Source organism: Triturus cristatus, chromosome 2_2, assembly GCF_964204655.1.
Source record: "Triturus cristatus chromosome 2_2, aTriCri1.1, whole genome shotgun sequence".
NCBI classification, from domain to species: domain Eukaryota; kingdom Metazoa; phylum Chordata; class Amphibia; order Caudata; family Salamandridae; genus Triturus; species Triturus cristatus.
Window position 1 is genome coordinate 1,087,091,663 of NC_140582.1, and position 15,231 is coordinate 1,087,106,893.

The window sequence follows — 15,231 nt, forward strand, 5'->3', positions numbered from 1 at the left end:
TGACCACTACAAAGGGGGCTTTGGAAGGCTCTTCCCCCAAAGAAATTTAGGAAACAATGGTGCAGTCTACAACACGTTTATCACTTTACATCACACACATATAGAGACAATTAATCATAAGTGTAAATCAGTGTATAGAAAATGTTACATAAGGCAAAGGGCACTACAAGGTGTAGGATTCACATGTCATTTATACTGGTAGGCATTTTTAAAGAGTGCTTGGTCTGGAGAAGCAACAAAAACTCGGGATTCAGAACATAAGACAGTGGTTAGCATTGAATGCATTTCCACCCTAATAAACCTTTTTAGCAGCATCGGGATAATGAAAGACAGGGAAAAAACATAAGTTACTAACTTGCACCATGCAGTTTGCAAGCAGCTCTTTGATGACAGTTTATAGGTCACTGTGCTAGATTACGGTTGTCACTTATGTACTGCACAGTAACAAAATAATCTTTGTGACAAAAGCAGTAACCCACTCGCCTATGCACATAAAATACTGTTATTTAAAATGCACAGTACACGTTCTTTGCAATAGGCATATTAACCCTCTGTGCTACATTAGATAACTCAAAGCTGCCACAGGACAAAACTCTCATCTCTCTCCAGCATGTACATTAATCACTGGTGTTATCTTGGCACTTATATTGTTGCTGGAAAACTGCTAATTATACAAGTGCAGTGCTTTTTAAACTGCTGCCTGCGGCCCCCCTGGGAAAGTGTCAGGGACCCCTGGGGGTCCCCGGACCACAGTTTGGGAAACACTGATGTATAGTAATACATTTACCAGCTGAAAATAAACTCTGCGCCTCTGTTACCTGCATCACTGTTAATCATTTCATCAAAAGGTATTTTTCTAATGCAGTTCTCCGCGACACGGCCGATGCGGTCACAGCAGCCTCCAGCAGACGTGATTAGAGGTTGAATGTCTGAAGGTACGCCTGCACTGTGCCTGTCGAGGTGGAAAATGTCTTCTCTGAGATGGGATAACACCCTTGCCCTCAGAGACATGCCTGACTCAGCGGTCCGCCTGTTTGCAGAGATGGCTACGCCTGTGTGGTGGAAGGCTGGTGGATGCAGAGAAGATGTAGTCTGATGGCTAGATTGCTGACATTGGTGCTGGAAACCAAGGTTCGAGCCTCGGGCCGCGTCCTCATCCTGTGATTCTAGTCAAATCACTTAATCTCCCCGTGAACCGCGCTATATAGATCTGCATTAAAAAAAAAAACACTCGAACAAAAAAAAGCAAGCTGTTTAAAAAACCAGTGAGACGCAAGTGCGAACAGAGGCATGCCGGGATATCTAATCCACCTCATACGTCACAGAAAGGACTTTTTAAGCAAGCATTGAAAATGCAATAGGACACGCATTTAAGTGAGACCTATTGCATTAGAATCTGAAGTGCGGGTGGGAAGAAGGTAAAAATGGGAGTGGGGGGGCTGGTGTGGTCTGACAAGTCACGGACTGCAAGAGGGGGCAGGGGAAGAAAAATACTGTTGGAAGTAAAGGGGCTGGTAGCCGTGGAAGGATACAAATGACGAATGAGGAGGGACCAACAAGCCTCAAACCAATCGGAAGGCAGCATTTAAGACAAAAGCCAATGGGCAGAGAGTGGGCGGAGCTTCCACGAAGCTTCCAAGCTACAGTGTATACTGCATGCCTCGCAAAGCGATGGCAGCGCATTCGCGCTGCAACTCTAGGCGAGACCTAAAAAGTGCTTTCAGGCTACACTAAATAATTTAAATAATGTAAATTAACAGTGGCTTCCATATTAGGATCTGATTGATGTATCTATTTGGAAAAGTTGTAACTATATTTAACAAAGCGGGAGATGTTATGTCTTGTAAATAAAAGAACGCTGGAACTCTTTTGGTTCCCACTGTACACCGTAGGCATGTGACGTAAGGGTTGGAGGGATAAGTTGAAGGCAGGCTTGGAATGTTGAGTTCTGACTTACACACAGTGGAATAAAGATATGTAAATCTACTCTCCATGGTTGGATTGTAATTGGCTAGTTCCTTGGTTGGTAGGACCCTACACTCTGCACAACTCCACTCTACACCTCTCTGCAACACTGTGCCACTGCATTCTATGCCAATGCACTTGACTCTGTACCACTCAACTCTATGCCCCTGAACTCTTAGTCAATCTACTATTCACCACTCTAATCTTCTCTGCACCCCTGCACTGTTTACCACTGCACTATAGTCCACTCTACTGCAATTCAGTGCACTCTACCCTGCACCACTCCAATCTATGCCACTTCACTCTACTCTGAAACAGTCTACTCTACGCCTCTGCACTCTATGCCACTGCACTCCACTCTAGGCCACTCAACGCTACGACACTCTACCCTAAACCACTGCACTCTATGCCAATGTACTCTATGCGACTGAACTCTACATCATCACACTCTACTCTGCACCACTGTACTCAACACCAATGCACTATACGCTACCCTACACCACTTCATTATATTACACTTTACTCGGCACTGCTGCACTCTAATCCACATCATTGCACCCTATACCACTGAACTCTGCATCACTCCACTCCATGCTACTGCACTCTACGTCACTCCACTCTGCACCACATCTATGCCACTACACTCTCGACCACTCTACACCATTCTACTGTACTCTGCACCACTGCACTCTATGCTACTTTACTCTATGCTACTGCATTCTATGCCACTCTACTCCACACCACTCTACATCACTGCACTTCATGCCACTGTGCTCTACTAGTCACTACTCTAATCTACACCACTGCATTCTATGACACTGCACTGCATGCTGCTGAATTCTAACTCACTGCACTCTAAGCCACTATACTCTGTGCCAATACACTCTACACCAGTCCACCCTACTCTACGCCACTCAATGCCACTGTACGCCACTCTACTACACTGCACTCTATTCCGTACCATTCTATTCTATGCCACTGCACTCTACGCTTCTGAACTCTATTCTGCACCACTGCACTCCATGCCACTCTACTCAACACCACTCTACTCTATGCCAATGCACTCAATGCCACTCTACACCACTGCACTCTACAATACCCTACTCTGCAACACTGCACTCTATACTACTGCATCTTATGCCACTCTACTCTAATCTGCACCATTGCACTCTATGCCCCTGCACTCTAACTCTGCACCACTGCACTCTACTATGCAACACTCTAATCTGCGCAACTGCATTCTACAACGCTGCATTGTACGCTGCTGAATTCTATTCCATTGCACTCTATGCCATTGAACTCTGCACTTTACTCTGCAACACTCTAGGCCAATGCACTCTATACTGGTCCCCTCCATTCTACATGACTCTACACTGTCATTCCAATTCACAACATTCGATGTTACTCCACAATACGACACTCTAATCCACTCTTCACCATTCCACTCTAAAACCCTCCACATCACTAACTTTTAGCCATGCTGAACAATATGGCTAAAACACGTTGACAAAGCCAACAGCTCTTGCATAGGCCAGACCTATTGTTTTTGCCAATGCTTGTTACTAAGATATTAACATGGAGGCATGTTCCCAAAAGAAGTATGCTGAAAATGAATAGGCTTTCCTAAATATAGTCTTAAGCAATTCTTCATGTGGGACAGGATGGATTTGAAAGAGAAGTGTGCCTTCAGAAGTCTGAAGGACAGTGTCTATGGCTAAAGGAAAGTTGAGAGGGTGAGAGATCCAGATTTTCGGAGCAGGAGCTAAATGTGTTGATTCGAAGTTTATGGAACATCTCAGCTGTGCATTAAAAGCCCCTACCCCCCAAAATAGAGAGCTTTGCAATAAGATAACTTTGTTTTTAAAATTCCATGGCCTTAGATGGGATGCAGGTTAATTGTTTTGAAGCAGGAAGCGTCTTTCATAGATTTGTAGACAGTTGTGGAACAGTGCTTTTCAGGTCAACACAATGTACATATCCTTATTTTCTCACTCGCACATCAATTCACAGTATCTATTCATGTAATTTAAGAGTTCATGATGTAAAAACGCACATTTTAACAAAAATTACTGCTTTTTTTCATAAGGCCAGATTTATTAAAAAACATTGATTTGGACAAATAATGTTTACATGTATTTTCAGGACATTAAAATATGATTTCAGTTCTACGCACTTTTTTACTTTACAGCTAAAAACAAAATCTTGCTATTTATTATAGGTGCATTCACATAAACAGGAAACAGCATTCGAAGCGGAAGTACCGTGTTGTCTTTGTAAGAGATTTATTTGGGTGCTTATCATGGGATACAGGATTTCCTATACTTCTGGCCTGAAACGGGGAGGGCCTTGGATGTTACGTCACTACTTCACCTTGAATGGCGAAGGCAGAAGTGACATTACATATCCTTACATGGCAATGACCCAACAAGTAGTGACCTCATTCGACCTTTGAACCTAGTAAAATACTATTGTGCGTTTTAAAGAAACGATCTTTATTGAATACTTGAGACTGTCACACTTCAAAGCACGAGGAAATAGCCAGCTATTAAAACTAGTAGAGGTGAAAGGCATTTTAACTTAATAGCGGGAGGGTAGCAAATTAGAAGGGAACAGCAAGCTGCTATGTCATGTGCAGTGATTTCTACCCCTAACTATCTCTAACTGCCTCCAGCTAGGCTATGGATGCACAATCACAAAATCAGAGGAGAGTGTTGAAAATAGCAGCACTGAAAGTTCTCAGCACTTGTTGGGACCAGGTGGTGAGGTTAGTAGTTTTGGAGGAGACCAGGCATTTCAATAACCGGCTCTTGAAATCTTGTGTGCTTTTTTTGATTAGCTTGTTTGGGGGGGTGGGAGGGGGGTTCAAATGGACTGAGCTGTCTGTGATTGATTTCATTTGCTCATGGATGCATAGGTTCATCTTAAAAACGGGATATCTCTGCTGTCACTCTTCTGTGGTTCTCTTCCATGCCATACCAACATCTAAATACATAAAATTGAAAAAATAGCTTTGGTGTATTGTAAATTTTGAATTTTATTGTTGTGTAATCCCTATTGTGAATTGTGATAGCCACTTTCCAGTATATATATGACCAATTCAGCCATTTGCAAACAATACATTTACATAACTGGGTGAACTCAAGTTGTGTGGCCTCAAATCACAGCAGCTGCAGAGGTTCTTGAAATTGGTGCGTTTTTTTCCCAACACCAGCCAAACATTGTGGATGGAGATAAACCAAGGCTTGTACCAGCACGGACACTATATGGATGGGATACGCAAGGGAGCTTGAAGAACAATGCAAATGAAGCTGTGACGCGTAAAATAACGTAAGGCTCAGTTTGTGAGTCTTAACGCATTCTTAGGGTCCGCCTCCTCAAGCAATGACGTAACGTCGCATTCTTTCAAACATCCAAATGAGGTCAAAAGAGCGCTTGCTATTATTAATGTGTACATTACAAGTACTCTAAGAAAAGTAACTATGCAGATCAGTGCACCTGATTACAAAGAAGCATGAATAGTGGCGGGCATTACAGGACCGCTCTCCATTCTGTTCCATGGCAGAGGGTGGGGTGGGGGCGCGGGCTAGTGAAAACTGTGGGGAAATAACTTGGCAGATGTTTGTGGCGCTGCAGCGCTGCTGACTAATTCTGTAAACAAATAAGTGTACTGTGCGCTCTTTGACGTGATTCAATGTTGCAGCTAAACATAGAGCCCCCTCCTTTTAAAGACATTATTTTTCATTGAATAAAAACTACTTAATGGACCGCAAGATCACACACCACAATCACCATGGGCACCTTAGCGGCGAGGAACAAGGAAAGGCTGTTTATCCAGATTACACATTCCTCCAGACTAATACCCTGTACTGGGCGCAGCCAGCCTGTATCCGGAATTAAAACTCATGCCCACAGCAGCGGTATGCGTCGGCCTTGGCTGCAGGGTTCTGCCTATCAATCGGCACCGGTGTCATTTACCGCCACCGCATTCATTGTTAAGAAACAAAATGTTCTTCCAAGAAAAAACATGGGTTTCTCGTATTGTGCCAACTGTAAGAAACAACAAGCGCGGTCCCGGAAGCGATATAGGACCGCACTGCAGTCTCTTGTCTTTATGGGGCCAAGTGTTTAAACACATGGCCCCATAAAAATAAGAAAGTGCTTCACGTCACCCATTAAGCAGGCGAGCCAGTCCGGCTCGGAGACACATGGCGTGAACAGAAAACCCTCATTTCCAATGGCAGGCCACCGTTTAGCATAAACAGCGACGCCAGCCAATGGAAATGAGGGGCGGGGCGAAGGCAGAGAAGGGCTCTGCCCTGCAACGCAGGCGAGACCTAAAAATATTCCTACGTGTAGTAACAAAGTCACGAATCCATTCAATGTAACCTTTATATTTAATTATCACTAATACATTTCTCATTACAAAGTTAGAAATTCACTGAGCATCTTAGTCCATAGTATTTCCAATTAATAATCTTGTTTCCAAAAACAGTTTGCTCCTCAAGATGACCGAAAAATCCAACTCTCAATCCTTAAGCAATAAGCCTGCAACAGCCAACACACGTTTCATGATTAACTCATCGCCTCTTCGGGCCAATAATTATATGCAACTTTACCAGAGAAAATAGATGCCTGATAAAAGTAATTCTAGAGAATCTTCGCTCAAGGTTAGTAGATCATTGAAGAGCAAACAAAGTGATAATAGCGAAACAACATCATAAGGCTTCCAGCCGCAGCCTAATACATTTCCAACCGTTTCACGAGTAATGGGACAGAGCCAGAGATGTGGAAAGCGGCGATTTTGAACGTCACTATAGCAATACCAGTGCATTGAAGGCTCCTCATGGACCAAAGGGGTGTACTATGAGGTGTTTTTCTGTGTTAGGCTGTGGATGGGAGCACTCCCAGTGAACTAAGGCCCCATTTGACAACAGGTTGAAAATACTGCTCTTATAAGTAATGCCTACTTCTTAGGTTACACCTGTTGGAAGCATTTACTAGCCTCCTTCATTCCAAAGACAGGGCTGTTATAGGGAACAGCCTTAATTTCTAGAACTGTAAAAACTTTACAGTTTTCCTTGAATAATAATATCTTATGATGGGTAATACTGTGAGCATTGAGTGAGCCATAAAGCAGTGCAAGGTCCAAACAGACATGGTGGAAATGACAAGATCAGTAAAAATATAAATTTGTCCCAAAGATGACATCCGAGAAGTGGTCTGTGGGGTAAGTCAGTGTGTGTACATATAATGCACAATATTGTGGGATGTAAGAAAGCCAATCTTTGCTGGTAAAAACAACGGTGCTTTTTAATCATGAGCCCCTTTAAACAGCACAATGAGCAGCAAAACATGCCCAAGCATGACGTCAAAATAAAATGCATAAACCAACAGACACTTCCATGCAGGCTGGAAAAAGAAATGACAACTGGTGGAGACACAGTAAAATAGAATATAGCATGCATCTCATGCAGTTATTTTGGCAGTACTTGTCTTTGTTCATAGCATACAGTATGTTCTACTGTGCAAAGCTTACCCGGATGCCACGATACTCGCTCAGCATCCACAGTAGATCTGGAGAGCCAGTTCTGTATTTTTAATATTTTCACATAACAAATGTGTACGCTACGAGTCCAGAAGAAAGTAATTTACATTGTCCATAGTTATCCTGCATATTCCTCTGTAGGATTCCTCCACAGCACTCCTTTTTCTTACCCATGGAGATCACCTGTAGTGCCCCCCAGGGCTCATCCCTCAGCCCCAAGCTCTTCGATACATGACACCACTGGCCAACATCGTCAGATCTAACAGGCTCAACATAATTCCCTATGCACACAACACCCAACTCATCCTTTCACTCACAGACTACTCCACCACCAGAAACACCTCCCACAGATGCATGACAAACATCGCCGACTGGATGAAGGACAAATGCCTGCAGCTGAACACAGACAAGACAGAAGTACTGATCTTTGCCAACAGCAGCAACACATGGAACGACTACTGGTGGCCATCAGACCTAGATCCACACCCACTTCCTCCAACCACGTCAAAAACCTTGGAATCATCATTGACAACAAGCTCACCATGAAATCACAGATAAATGCTGTATCCTATGCCTTCTTCCTCACTCTGGGTAAGCTAGGCAAGATCTTCAAGTGGCTACCCTTGCACACGAGACGCACCGTGACACAAGCCTTCATCACCAGTCAATTGGACCATGGCAATGCCCTCTACGTAGGAATCACCGCACACTACCTACAGAAACTTCAGACCATGCAGAACGCCGCTGCCAGACATCCTCAGCCTTCCTCGATGAACCCACATCACACCCCACCCCAGGAAACTCCACCGGTTCCCCGTACAGAAGAGATGCCAATTCAAGCTGCTGACCCACACGCACAAGGCTCTACACAACCACAAACATGCTTGCATTAACCACCGCCTGAATTTCCACCAACTGCCGAGAAGACTACGCTCTGCCTCCCTTTCACTTACACATAGCCCTACAATCACTGTGAAGCAGTCAACTGACATTTCTACATTCTGGATTTAAATGTGCTGACCTGGTATTAGATACACTATGTTCAATTTTTCATTTTGAGAAAATCGAACAATCTTTCAACTCTGCACAATTCAAAATGTAAAAGCTAATGTTGTCACACTTGATGATTTTATGCTAAAATTGTAATGGTTTTAATTAAGTACACAATAAAATTCTTTATTATCGTCCACTTGCCTATGCTTCCTGCATCTACCAAGGCAGAAGTGGAAGATGCTTCTCCCACGTTGCAGCAAAGCCCTGAACACCCTCCCCAAGCCTCCGGGACTTGCAAGCGCATGGATACCCTATCTGATGATTAGCTATGCTTTAAAAATCCGGATTGATGTGTAGTGCAAAATTATTATTCGTTATTAATTGATTTTTTTAATTGCATCTCTCGGAAGCAAGAACACTGGTTCCCTAACGTACTGCAAACACAAGGAGATGATGGACGGAGCGCTGAAACTTTTCAGACACTCACCCCAGTCACAGATCTGGGTTTAACATACTGCACCATGCATCTACCTATACTCGATACCGGATGGCTTTCCCAGATTCTTTCCACATCACTGGAATGACCGACTACAAGGTCTTTTCTTATAGTTATTCAATTCTCAAGATATGCTTTTTACCTCACGGTATCTCTTGAATCATTTGTTCCACTCATTCAGTTTATAAGCAACAACTTTTTATTCAATTTTGTTGATTTCGATCACATTACACTGAACATACATAGGCCACTTGTGCGCTTGATAAGACTCCAAGCGGTTTGCACCATGTGATTCTTCATTAGAATACCTGAAGATGCAAACAATGTACACCAACATTTTCATTTCATCTCCCCGTAGTATCATTATTAACATCAATACAATTGTCTCCATATTCTTATGTGTTCTCTCTGGCACAAATAAGTTTATACCTATATTTATGTGGCTTCTCTGTCTCTGATACAAAAACAAAATCCATTCCAATTTATTCAACAAACATGCTCTGCGCTCATATATCCATGTTACTTGTAAATTTACATTATTTTCAGTGTTCAACGTAATCCATGATTTCTTATTTATAGATTGCCTTTTGATACTGTGTTCATTATAAACCATAATCTCAACTGTATCTTTGAACCATTGCACGATTACTTATTCCGCAGTTTAATCCAATATTTATAGTGCCCTGTATAACAGATCTAGCATAAACCTTGGAACTCAAAAATGTGGTATGATCATTCTTAAGTGTTGCTACCTCTTATTTCTGTATTTACACACTATTATCAACCTTCTCATACATCTTACGCATACGAGGGTCTAAATAAACTTTCGTTTGATATAGCGATTTTCCCCCTTACTTCCACGCTGATGCAGGCTTAGTTTTGTTTCAACGTCAAATATAGTAGTACACTCATCTTCAAGCAAACGTGAGAAAAGACGCGTGCTTCATCTCCACACAAGCGCTGGTAGAAAATGCTTAACTGCTCTGTTGCTGATCATTCCATTGTAAATTTGAAGTCATTTCCAATATCGGACTATTGCGCCCCATGCACTATTTAGTGCAAAACAATCTGTACATTACAATGTACCCTCATCTTACCATACAAATGAAATAAGTTTACAAATACCGCTGTCCTCCAGTCTAAAGAGTACTGCAGTTCAACTATGCCAATAAACCATTTCATTGTACAACGTTAAAAACACACACTCCTCTAATATTCCCTTCTTGCAGCATTGTATAATAATAAACGAATTTATATACAACTTGCCTTCTCTCTGGCATATGTATATTTCCTGTAATTCAGAAGTTTGTGCGAGCCAGAGAGCACAAAATGTAAGAAGTGCGTCATTGAAACAGACAAGGTGAAGATTGCGAGATCATAACAAATTATACTCCTCCCAAAGATGAAGTCCGAACAGTGGTCTTTGAAGTAAGTGGGTCTGTGTACATAGTGCGCAAAATAGAGAACACTGTTGGGAGTGGGAAAGCGAATCGTTTGCTAGCAAAACTGAAGATAAAAAAAAAACTGTGCCTCATACTAAGAAACCCTTTCAACAGCATAATATACTGTAAAACATGCACATGAATGCCACAAAACAGAAAGTGTTTTAAGTAAGGAACTTCTACATAGACTGGAAACTGAAGTGACCACTGCTGGAGACACTAATGTAGGGTATTGTGTGCATCCCATTAACATCCTTCGGAAATACTGGAGTGACTTTTCAGGCCACCAAAGAAACTTCAACTGTATAAAGCTAGCTGTGATTGCACATGCCACGATAATCGCCCAACATCCAGAGCAGGTCTGGAAGATCCACTTCTAGATTTTTCATATATTTACATAACAAATGTATCTGCTACAAATTTAGAAAAACTAAATTTATATTATCCATGCTTAGCCTACAAGTTTGCCATGTGTGCATCCCCACTCTAGGCACTTTTGCAAAGGCAACCCAAAGCACTTAGCAAACATCAAGAGGTTGGATATAAAGTCAAAGAAGGAGCTAAATAAAGCATCTACTGCTCCACAGAACATGATAATAGTGAGTTTTTGAGACCATGAAAAAACTAACATCGGGCCAGATGTTTACATATTGGAAGTAAACTCACATTTTTTCCAAGAACACTCAAGGAGGTCAAAAACTGGAAGGTAACACTTCCGCCTCACTGTTCTAATGAGTAGCTAAGTGGTCTGCGCATTCTTACCTAAACAAATCAATTTTAAAACTATGCCAACAATGCAGAGTCCAGAATCTTTTAAGTAGTTGAAGTCCAAATTCAGTTTGACAAGACGATACCAAATCTTTTAGCCAAGGAGCTTAAAATCTGCATATTTTTTAGCACTTTAAGGTTGATACAACACAACTCTAAGCACCTAGCACATATATAACTGTAATGGCCCTATGGGAAAGGTGTGTCAAATCCGCTGGCCAACAAAATAGCTCAGTTAACCTACATTGGTCTAATCCTCCTCTTACCCATCTGGAGTGAGTGGAAAGTAATAAGGCAATGGGGTCGAGAGAGAAGATGGGGTAATTATACTTTTATGAACAAGAAGGGGTTCAAAATACTGGTTAGAACTCATTTAGAAGGCCAATTATGATTTAGAACTAAGTAACATTCATTGTGCAATCGCTAGAGAGCAATCGGGTTTGAGCGTAAAGAAGTGGGTCTGAACAGCATATCACACACAAGCCAGGGGATGGCTCAGCCAGGTAAACGCCGCATCTGACATCTGCTATTATCTGCAGATATAAGTTTCCAATCCATCAAGGTCAATTCCGCTTTCCATTTTATAAAAGTAGTAAACTAAGTGCCATTAAATTGCATGATTGCAACAAATGTTAGCAACAACGTTACAAATGGCAAAGTGCAATATTAAGCATTACACTTTCAACAAGATATTAACAATTTCCTATACTGGCCATATAAACTACTCGTTCAGTCCAATTCTTTCAACAAACTTTTTAAAACCAGACGTTTCAGATATGAGCCAAGAACCCTGAAAAGTTAAAAACCATGCAGATATGACACAGGGAGCTTAAGTGATTTGCACAGAATCACAGAATGTTGAGCCGACGACGAGACTCGAACCTGGTTTCCAAGTCGGCAGCTCCGGTAGTTACGCCACATCATCTCCGTGAGTCACAAGAAAGTAATGTTGTTAATACTTACCACAGTATGCATATGCCAAAATCTCATCATATTAACCTATTTGCCTTTAGGTGTGTTTTTTTAACATACCTAATTTCCGCTCATACATTGAACAAAAAGTGGCTTAATTTCAAGTGTAGGATGGGGAAGTAACCGATCAGGGAGGCATTTGCTTCCCAGGCCCCTCGTATGGTGTGACAAGAGACTGGACTTGCGCTGCGTGCCTTCAGCAATTTGTTAACGTTATTCGTATAGTGTCGCCCTCTCGTTTTCTGAGCGCTGCTTTATGTACCGATATTTGCCATATGAAAGCGAAAGCGTTTGCTCAGGGGCTAATGTTATGAATGAGAAAGTGTGCGAATAACCATGAGGGTCATTCAAAAGCAAAGTACTCCCATTATGTTAATTTTTCAATGTCGATGGGAAGCACAGCAGGAATGCTGGCCTGTGGAAACGCTTATTTGAAGTTGTAACTAAATGGCTCAACAGTCCCTGTTCTTTTTAAGCACATAGAAATGCAACTCTGGCAAACCAATTCACTAATATATATATATATATATATATATATATATATATATACATACACACACACACACACAGAGAATTACAAAATTACAACTCTAGCAAGACAAATATATATATATACACACCCCCTCCATTGCATTCAGTTTCACTGCTCCCTAGATTAATGCCCACCCAGACCCCACCTCGTACCTCCGCCTCTTCACCCCGTTCGCTGAACCAAATGGGCCGGTAAAGTGGGGGCTGTGCCGCCACGTGACGACCCTGGGCTGGTAGGGAGGGAGACAGCGCCAGAGAAGCGACAAGGGGCCTTGGGCTCCACAAAAAGACGCACGTACCGGCTGTGAAGAAGTCCCCGGCCGCGGAAGGAAGGCTGCCCAGCGCGCGTCTCCTCGCCTCTCTCATCCTGTACCCATTCTCTCGTGCGGGGCTCGGGGATCTCCGAGCGGCCACGGTGCCGGGATGCGTACCTCAGCCGTGGCTCCTCTGCTCTGCGACAGTTACTCAGCCGGCCCGGACCCCTCCTTCCGCCGTGGGCAGATAGCGGGACGGCTCCGTCGTCACAAGGAGGGGCGGGGGAGAGGGAGGGTCCCGGAGTCCTGAGGAATGAGGCGACCTGTGTCTGCTCACTGCGGCGGCAGCCAGCGTGTGAAGCGCAGCCTGGGCTGCCGAGAGAAGGCTCACCGCAGGCCGCGCTCACGGGAAGACCCGCTCTCCACTTACGTAAAATTGTGGGGGCCTCCAGCAAATTGTAACCGCCGCCCCGCCCAAATTTCAGAAACATTCTTTGGATGTGGATTGGGATCGGGGGAGCAATGGTCTTGAGGACTGTGGCTCTTGTAGGTTTCTTACGGCATGGTCGTTGTTTTAATGGAGAGCTTGTAAAATAAAGAAAACACAGTAAAGGTCAGCAAAAGCAAGTATTTGTATCGTTATGTACTCCAAAATGTTGCGAAATAAGCACGCAACCCCAAGTATAAGTAAGCTACATCCTTCCAGCTGAGGAGCACCGGTGGACATAACCTTCCTCCAACGTGTCCATTTCCCGATTGCCCATTCCCCGTCATGCTATTGAACATAAACATTCTATGAATGTAATGCTTAGAAACATTCTGTGTTACTAAGCAACATAACACATCCCCTTTTCCCCCCACAAGAAACCAAAGAAAAAAAAGTCAAATTAATAAACATGCAAAAAAAAAATGATAAATCGATTGTCCACAACCAAGGTAGCTGTGTTCATGGATACATCCATAAACATGTATGACCCGTTTGGTGCAGCATTTCAGTTAAAAGTGTACATTATCGTGGAACACCGTTCCTTATTTATTGCTAACAATGTAATCTCTTAACTAGCCTGGAGCCTTCCTTCTCACAGAAACTTGACATGTGGCAGACTCCTCCCTCTCCTCAAAGCCAACTTCTCCCAGCTCCTGGGTCTCTAAACGGACGCAATCACTAGTTGTATCCAATGTACCATCCCGAATGATTTTCCCATCATATTCACTTGCGGGTAACAGTGTACTATGACCATGGGACACCTGTTCCCTCGAAACCAAATCTCCACCAGTCATCCTTCTCAATTTCTTCCTGCACCAAGTGAAATTCACCCTAACTTCTACAATCAATCCGTCTCGGTATAGCGATTCTATTTAGGTTCCACACCTTTTCATTCCACAACCTCACAGCATTTTACAAAAGGTCCACCACTTCTTCTGGTTTAAAGTATTGACTCCCGCCTTCAGGCAACCAAACCCGGCTTCTTAACATGCACCCAATCACCTACATTTACTCTTACTGCTCTCACTCCATGTTTAACATCATAGTATTCTTTACTTTTATTATGCACAGCTTATATACGGTTTTGCACTTCATCCTTAGACTATGACTCCATTCCTGTAGAGAACAACCAACCGGGAGCATACTTAGATCTTTGTTTCCTACCACTCATAATTACAAACTGGAGTAATCAAGCTAAGTCTTTGCAAGTGGCACGATATGCCACACTGTCTTCCCCAACTGGGTGATCCAATCACGATTATATTTCATGGCCAACTGAATGGTGCCTTTTAGAACCCTGTTAAATCTTTCCACCATTCTGTTCCTCCTCGGGTTATATAACGATTTGGTTCTCTGCTATATCCCAGTTTTCCAAAATATGTTTTGGCCTTGTTGGACAAAAACTGGATACCATAGTCACTCATAATCTAAGCAGGTATGCCCTCAAATGTAAATAAATACTTCATCCAAAAATTCCAAAACAGAATCAGTATCAGCCTTTTCAACAATTTTGACCACAGGCCATCTTGAAAACAAATCAATCAGAACAATTAAATACTTATGGGACTCACTGATTGGTCCCAAAATATCAATGGCTACTACTTCCCAAGGGTCCTTGGGAGAAGTCCTTCATTCATAGGTGGGCGTAAAGTCTGCAAGAACTTTGCAGTGGCACAAGCACAGCACTCACAAACGACTCTCTTAACACAAAAATGCACTAGGCCACAAGAATAATCTTTTAACAACAGACTTCGTTCTAACGATACCTGAATGACCTT

General features: G+C 42.7%; 1 protein-coding gene across 2 annotated transcripts in view; it reads right to left on the reverse strand.

Annotated features, from left to right (window-relative positions):
- Positions 1–13,696, reverse strand: part of ST3GAL5 (ST3 beta-galactoside alpha-2,3-sialyltransferase 5) — a 495,924-nt gene extending 482,228 nt beyond the window's left edge. The window contains exon 1 of one of the 2 annotated variants that reach the window (XM_085642613.1): positions 13,012–13,696. The gene's annotated coding sequence lies outside the window, so the exon portion shown is untranslated. Of the gene's footprint in view, positions 1–12,865 lie in introns of both variants that reach the window. The other variant, XM_085642614.1, reaches the window with a different exon arrangement.
- Positions 13,697–15,231: the final 1,535 nt, after the last annotated feature.